We start from the raw sequence: 6706 nt of genomic DNA, 5'->3' as shown, positions 1-6706 counted from the left end.
ATTAACTATGTTTTAGTTGAATTTATGAACTGTTACAATTGACCCCGTAAGTGGGGACAATTGTAACAAGTGCACGACTGTCAAAAATTGTTAATAACTAATATAATAACATTTAAAATAAGGTATTTATTTTGTTTTTCTATTAGAGGAAAGTCCACTTTACTCGTCTGTCAATTAATACTAATAATATATTGGATTTTTTGTTAGTTAAAAATAGTTAAGTAAGAAATTTTACAATTGACCCCACTCTCCCCTACAAATCAAGGATGCGGAAAAAAAACTGTAAAACGAAATCCGTTAACCGGATTTATAATATTTTCATTTAAAGAGTTTATTTTGTTTTAACTTCAAATGAATAAATTAGCCTTAAATATCATTAAATAAAGTCTCTTCAGCTCAAGCGAAAAAAAACCTAATGAATTTTAAATTCAGTTCCTTTCCAATAAAAAGAAATTCAGAACAGATGTGATTTAAGGCATTGGTAGAGTTCATGAATAGAATAATATAAAATAATTCAAATTTTAAGTTTTAAAACGAATTCCTTTTCTTGTTTTTCTCAAACATAAACAACATTCTAACCAGTAAAAAAACAAAAACTAGATGTTCTTCTGAATATATTAAAAATATGACAAATGTCATGCATGCTGACACTTTTACTGTGCTATAATTTATATTACAAGTGTTTTGTTGCCGGAAGGGAAAAAAGTTTTGATCCATATGCGTTTGTTATTTATGGTGTTATAAACTGAAAATAGAACAATACGTTTCTATTGTTTTTCGCCAAATTTATTGAAAAGGAATTTCCACTTTTTTCAAAATGAATATTTTCTTTTTGTTAAAAATAAAAATGGGCTAGCACGCTATTTTTTTAGAAATAATACAATAAATTATATTTTGCTCCTTATGTTGTTTCTTAAAATAATTTTGGTATAAATAACTTTTCTTTTAAAACAGTACCGCGTCAATAGTCACGACCCCAGTAATTTTAGTATCTGATTTTGTGAATATTCTGTTTAAGTTAATACTAGTTTTTTTTCTTAATTGAAAAGTTCTTAAGAAATCTAGCAGTATAGAATAAATAAAATAAGAAAAGATTTATAAATTTATGCATTGTGTCTGCGTACCGAACATAGTTCACTGAAGCAAATAAAGGAACAACATGTATTTGATCCAAAAAAAGAAAAGAACAAGTAATTAAACCATCAGTTGGGGAGTAGAACATTTACCATTGAAATAGCTAATGACTAAACGTGACACTTTAATCGTAATTTTATTCTTTTACCGGGAACATTTGATCCACAAATTAATTGGAAAAAATATTTACATTACCATATTCTAATAATTGTGAACCCAACCTACAGAACAACTCTAGGGTTGTAGACTCTAGGTCTCAACTGAACTCTAAGATTAAGAATTGGAAAAGTATTCCAGAATTTTCGTGGAGAAGTTTAGATGGAGCCAGCCCAATTTTGAGATGCATGGTGGAAAAAATAAACACGGAAATACTTTATAGTCATCTGGCGGACAAATGATTCAAACCCAGGATCTGTTCAGCATATGGAATATTTTGTGTCAGCATTGCAGTCGGTTATAGCTGGGAACAGTGTACCAATCAATTAGCCATCACTGAGATTTGAACATAAGTTGCCTTATTAGGGAACTAACCTTCTATGCCTAGACTGATTCCCGCTTCCCAGGAAATGCTTAAACTTGACTGATGAAAGTTAAAAATCACTTGATCTATCATTAGTTTATTTAATTGAAGTCATTAGTTTATTAAGGCCATTTCGGTTTCGACGTGAGTTATATATTTAAAAAAAGTGTTAATTTCCTTAGTTTTTGTTAACATCGACCCAGGTTAAATTCTCAAGGACTTCTTCAACTCTGGTCAACTTCAACTTCGGTCATACTATAACTTAAAGTGACATCTCTTTTAGGCTATAAGTTAGAGTAGTGTCTATTAAGTTTTCGCGATTTCTGCTTCAATTAAAAAATAGGTTATTTATTTTTTCAATGGCTCTCACCAAGATCAGCTGTCACTACAATTTAGTTCTCTTCTTAGTTCTTAAGAATAAAAAAGGATGCATATGTGTACTTGAAGAGTCGTTCAATACACATAAAGGCTGTTATGCGGGGCTGCTATACGCAATAAGAACAAAAAAAAACTTAGTGTTCTTTGGAGCCAAAAGTCTGATTAGCTGATGGTACTCGAAGATTTCGTCCAAAAAGGTATTTCCCAAAACGTCAATTGGTTAAAACTTCAAATGCGATTAGAATCTGACTGTAAAACAAACTTTTCTAACTTGTAGTACTTACCTTACATTTGCTGCATTGCTTGAGGTTTAAACCTGACTTCAAGGATATTCCGTGCTGCACGGCAGGCGAATAAAATGGAAAGAAATCTAAAACTGAACACCAGCGCCCTCTGTCATACGTAAGTCAGTATCGGAATCATTTGTAAAAACATGTAGCTAAATATATTCTGGATACCCAGTATGAATGGTCTCCAACGCAAGGCATCTAAAAACCTTTTAAGCTGTATTTTCCTCTGCAGTTCTTGAGACATTAAAATCACTTTGAAGGCTATGAGTTTGGCCACAAATAAATCTAAAAATAAACTCAAGAGCCCGCTCTCATGTTTCAGTATCAGAGCCTCCTATAAAAACATATTGCCAGTTGTGTCCTGGATACGCAGTAGGGATGGTCTCCAAAGCAAAGCATCTCAAAACCTCTGAAGCCCTCTCTTTCTTTCAAATGCGTTGCCGGAGACAAGAACATTGCTTGGAAGGTTAATTTGTATTAAAGGCTTATCGACATTGCTTAAAGGTTTATCGGCAGACAAATAGAACTAAACCAAGCCAAAAAATGAACTCCAGTGCCCGATGATACTAATTAGTATCAAAACCATCTGTAAAAGCATGTAACCAAATGTATTCCGGATAGCCATTATGAGTGGTCTACATTGTAAAGAAACTCAAAACCTCTAAAGCCGTCTTTTTTGTTCTAATAACAATTTTAAGAATGAATATTATTTCCATCCATTTGACTTAATAGAGTTTTGTGATTTTAAATTTTACCATTAATATTATCATTTAATTAAGGGTGGAAAACCAAAGTCGGATGACTTTAAAAGGCTCATCCAAAAAATATTCTGTCGGCGGAAAATTCCAAGAATTTATACAAGTAATTAACAGTCATTTTTTAAAATAATTATACATTTCCAATAATTCACTTTCAGTAGTTAACATTTCTAAGTAGATCATTTTTTTACAAAAATATTTTTCATAATTTAAATTTTTTAAAAATTTTACTGCAAACGTAGAGTAATTAAATGAATTTAACTTTTCTATAGAATATGATTATCATACCGTCAAAAATAAAGCTTTTTAAAAAAGGGGCATCTTTATATTTATAAGACTAAAAACTCAGAGAATAACAAAACAAATATAATCCTCTTGTTATCTGGATCTCATCACTTGGTGTAAGTCTTCAGCATAATAAATATTTATGCCCCTTTGGGAAGAAAAATAATACTCGGAGAAAGAAAAAAAAAGCTCGTTTTTTATCAGACGCAGCCCATCTGAGAAGATTTAAGTGCGAAAACTCTGAAGATATGATCTACTCATCGATTTTAGTTTTGAAACTGTAACCTCCTTCTTATATTTGTCTCAAGGAAGATATGGAATCGGTAAGAATAATCTTCCTTTTCTTCCATCGGCATCTTGAAACACATTACACAATACTTCATTTCTTTAAGAATCTATATTTTGTATGTTCCTTTTTTTTTCTTTTTAAGAAAATAAAGGAATGAAATGGTTCTAATTTGGGAATGCAATTTTAAATTCAGTAATTGATATTCTTAAATACAGATAGTAGAGTTTTGCAAGAAGTTAATTCCAGTTTCGATACTAATTTCTCCATTCGTATTTTAATTACCAATAACCGGAGGTTAAAATATAATAGATTAAGTGTAATATGGATTACAGATAGTAGAGTTTTGCAAGAAGTTAATTCCAGTTTCGATACTAATTTCTCCCTCCGTATTTTAATTACCAATAACCGGAGGTTAAAGTTATAATAGATTAAGTGTAGTATGGATTACAGGTAGTAGAGTTTTGAAAGAAGTTAATTCCAGTTTCGATACTAATTTCTCCATTGGTATATTAATTACCAATAACCGGAGGTTAAAGTTATAATAGATTAAATGTAGTATGGATTACAGATAGTAGAGTTTTGCAAGAAGTTAATTCCAGTTTCGATACTAATTTCTCCATTCGTATTTTAATTACCAATAACCGGAGATTAAAATTATAATAGATTAAGTGTAGTATGGATTACAGATAGTAGAGTTTTGCAAGAAGTTAATTCTAGTTTCAGTTAATATAACTTTGAGTAACAATAGGCATGACATTATTTTAAACGAAAGATGTACTATATTAAAATTAATTTTCAAAGTTATTAAAATTCCAATCCAATACTTAACGTTATGTAACTAAGCAGACTACATTTTATCTATGATGTACCGCATTTATTTGTTTTAAGTTCAAGGACTGGAATAAGGACTATAATTAACTCAACAACTCTTTTAAAGATCTACATTATGCACGTTGGAAAACATCATATGCATAGTGTCCCGCATTTATTTGTTTTGAGTGCGAAAACTGCCATAGAGACTAAAACCCACTCGACAGTTAATTAAAAGATGAAAGGACAGTTAAATAGTTTACCAAACATTTCTTTGTAATGCATTATTGCTAGATAATAAGACATAATGCTAGATAATAAGGTTTTCTTGCAGTTTTAGTTTTCAATCACAATTCTGTGAGGACAAAAATTGCATTTGGAATTGCAAGTAGTCACTAAAAAATGTAGTGCATTGTTCCCAGAAGTCAGACAACATTGACTATGCATTTTAAAAATTAAATTAAACTCAGAAAACTTTCTCTTAAATTAGTCCGAAACAATGTTGTTTCTCTACTTTGTTTTAAGTTGCCTTTAGAAGTTGGAAAGATAGTATAAGACGACATACTTATGTATTTTCAAAAGTGAATAAAATAAAAACTGCTCGTTTTTTTTTGTAGATGAGACATGGACAAGCAAAGTTACTTTTCTATATTGGTTAAAATTTTTAATTAATAATGGGAAAAAAACTCTTAGTTGATTCTTTATATTATTTAAGCTGAAAGTCTACAAAATCCACGGCAGTGAAAATTCTAATTTCAGTAATTTGTTGTTAGTGATGTTTGTGTTTGCATTTGATAATCTATATATATATTTCTCTTACACGGCGACAAAAAAAGCCTCATTACAACTCCCCGAATGGCAACGCTAGAAAATCGACCAATGATTGCCGCTAAAAATGTCACATGCCAAATCTAGCTGAGGTGGCTCAACATATAGCGCTTTTAAAAACTGAAACTGAAATAACCAGAGAGAACATAACCTAGGCAGAAGTGAGTAGTCTTTGTCGATAGATCTCTATTTTAGTATTTTGTCGGAGGCACTTTTTTTTTACGAATTTATTTGACGATTTTTGATTTATAACACGAATTTATTTGTTTATGCAGGTTTTTGCATTGCAATTCACTTATTTCAATTTTTAATAGACTTAATTATAGCCAAAATTTGAACCTTTTTAAAGATATAACAGTTTTAGAAATTTTATCTTAAGATTTTATACTGTAGCACATTTCTAATAGGTTTAACGAATTACATGCCACTTATTTGAATTCAAATTTATTTTAATGACTTAGTATTTACTAAAAAGATGCAATTTTTCTTTTTAAAAAAAAGTTGTTACATGGATTTGAATGATTGTTTTGAATTCTTAGAATTTTGTGCATTTGCAATGTACCCAAGTTAGTAGCGAGCGAAGCGAGCTTGGTTTACGAAGCAAATAATATAAAATTGCGTAGCAATTTTCGGGGGTTGGCAAGCGTTAGCGAGCAGGGGGCGCAGCCCACTAGTTGTAATAAAAAGTCATTAAGTTTATCATGAAGGTTGCATAAGCAAATTTGAAAAAAATTCGAAAAGTTTTAGAAATGTTTTTTCTTTCTCTTTGTTACAAGTGCTAATTACATATCGCCTTTCTTTGTTTTTATTTATTATATCATTTTCTTCATGAAAAGAAAATAATATTTTAAATAAAATTAAACAGATTTACTTCAATAAAATTCAAAAGATTTGAAAAATCGGCTTAAAAAACGCAGTTATTAAATAAGTGTTGCAACCTACATTTCTTAATTTTGGTCTGTCTAAAATGAAATTGTTTCTTTTTTAAAAAAATAAATAAATAAATAAAACGTAGCTGCTAAGATTTTAACGTAATTAACCATTCATATTAGCAAAATTAAAAATTCGATTATTTTTTATCATTTCAGATCTATTGAGTCTATAATTTATTGAATGAAGTATGAGTCTCAAATCAAAAGTTTTATTAATTAAAAAATAATTTTGTTTTTATAAATAAATGTAAAAAGTCACGTTATGAATAAATACGGGTGACAAATAAATAATCACCATAAAAACGCTTTCAAATTTGTCCTATTTCATTTATGAGCTGAAATATAATTTAAATTATTTTTCTTGACTATCTCGTCTTGGCAAAACTATTTATTGCAATAAATATTTCTGTTCAACGAAAAATAAACGATCCATAAATTAAAGTGGATATTTTTGTAAAGTGATGTGATATGTAAAAGTGATG

The sequence above is a fragment of the Parasteatoda tepidariorum genome, chromosome 4 (assembly GCF_043381705.1).
Source record: "Parasteatoda tepidariorum isolate YZ-2023 chromosome 4, CAS_Ptep_4.0, whole genome shotgun sequence".
In the NCBI taxonomy this organism is placed as follows: Eukaryota; Metazoa; Arthropoda; class Arachnida; order Araneae; family Theridiidae; genus Parasteatoda; species Parasteatoda tepidariorum.
This window is presented reverse-complemented; position numbering follows the sequence as displayed.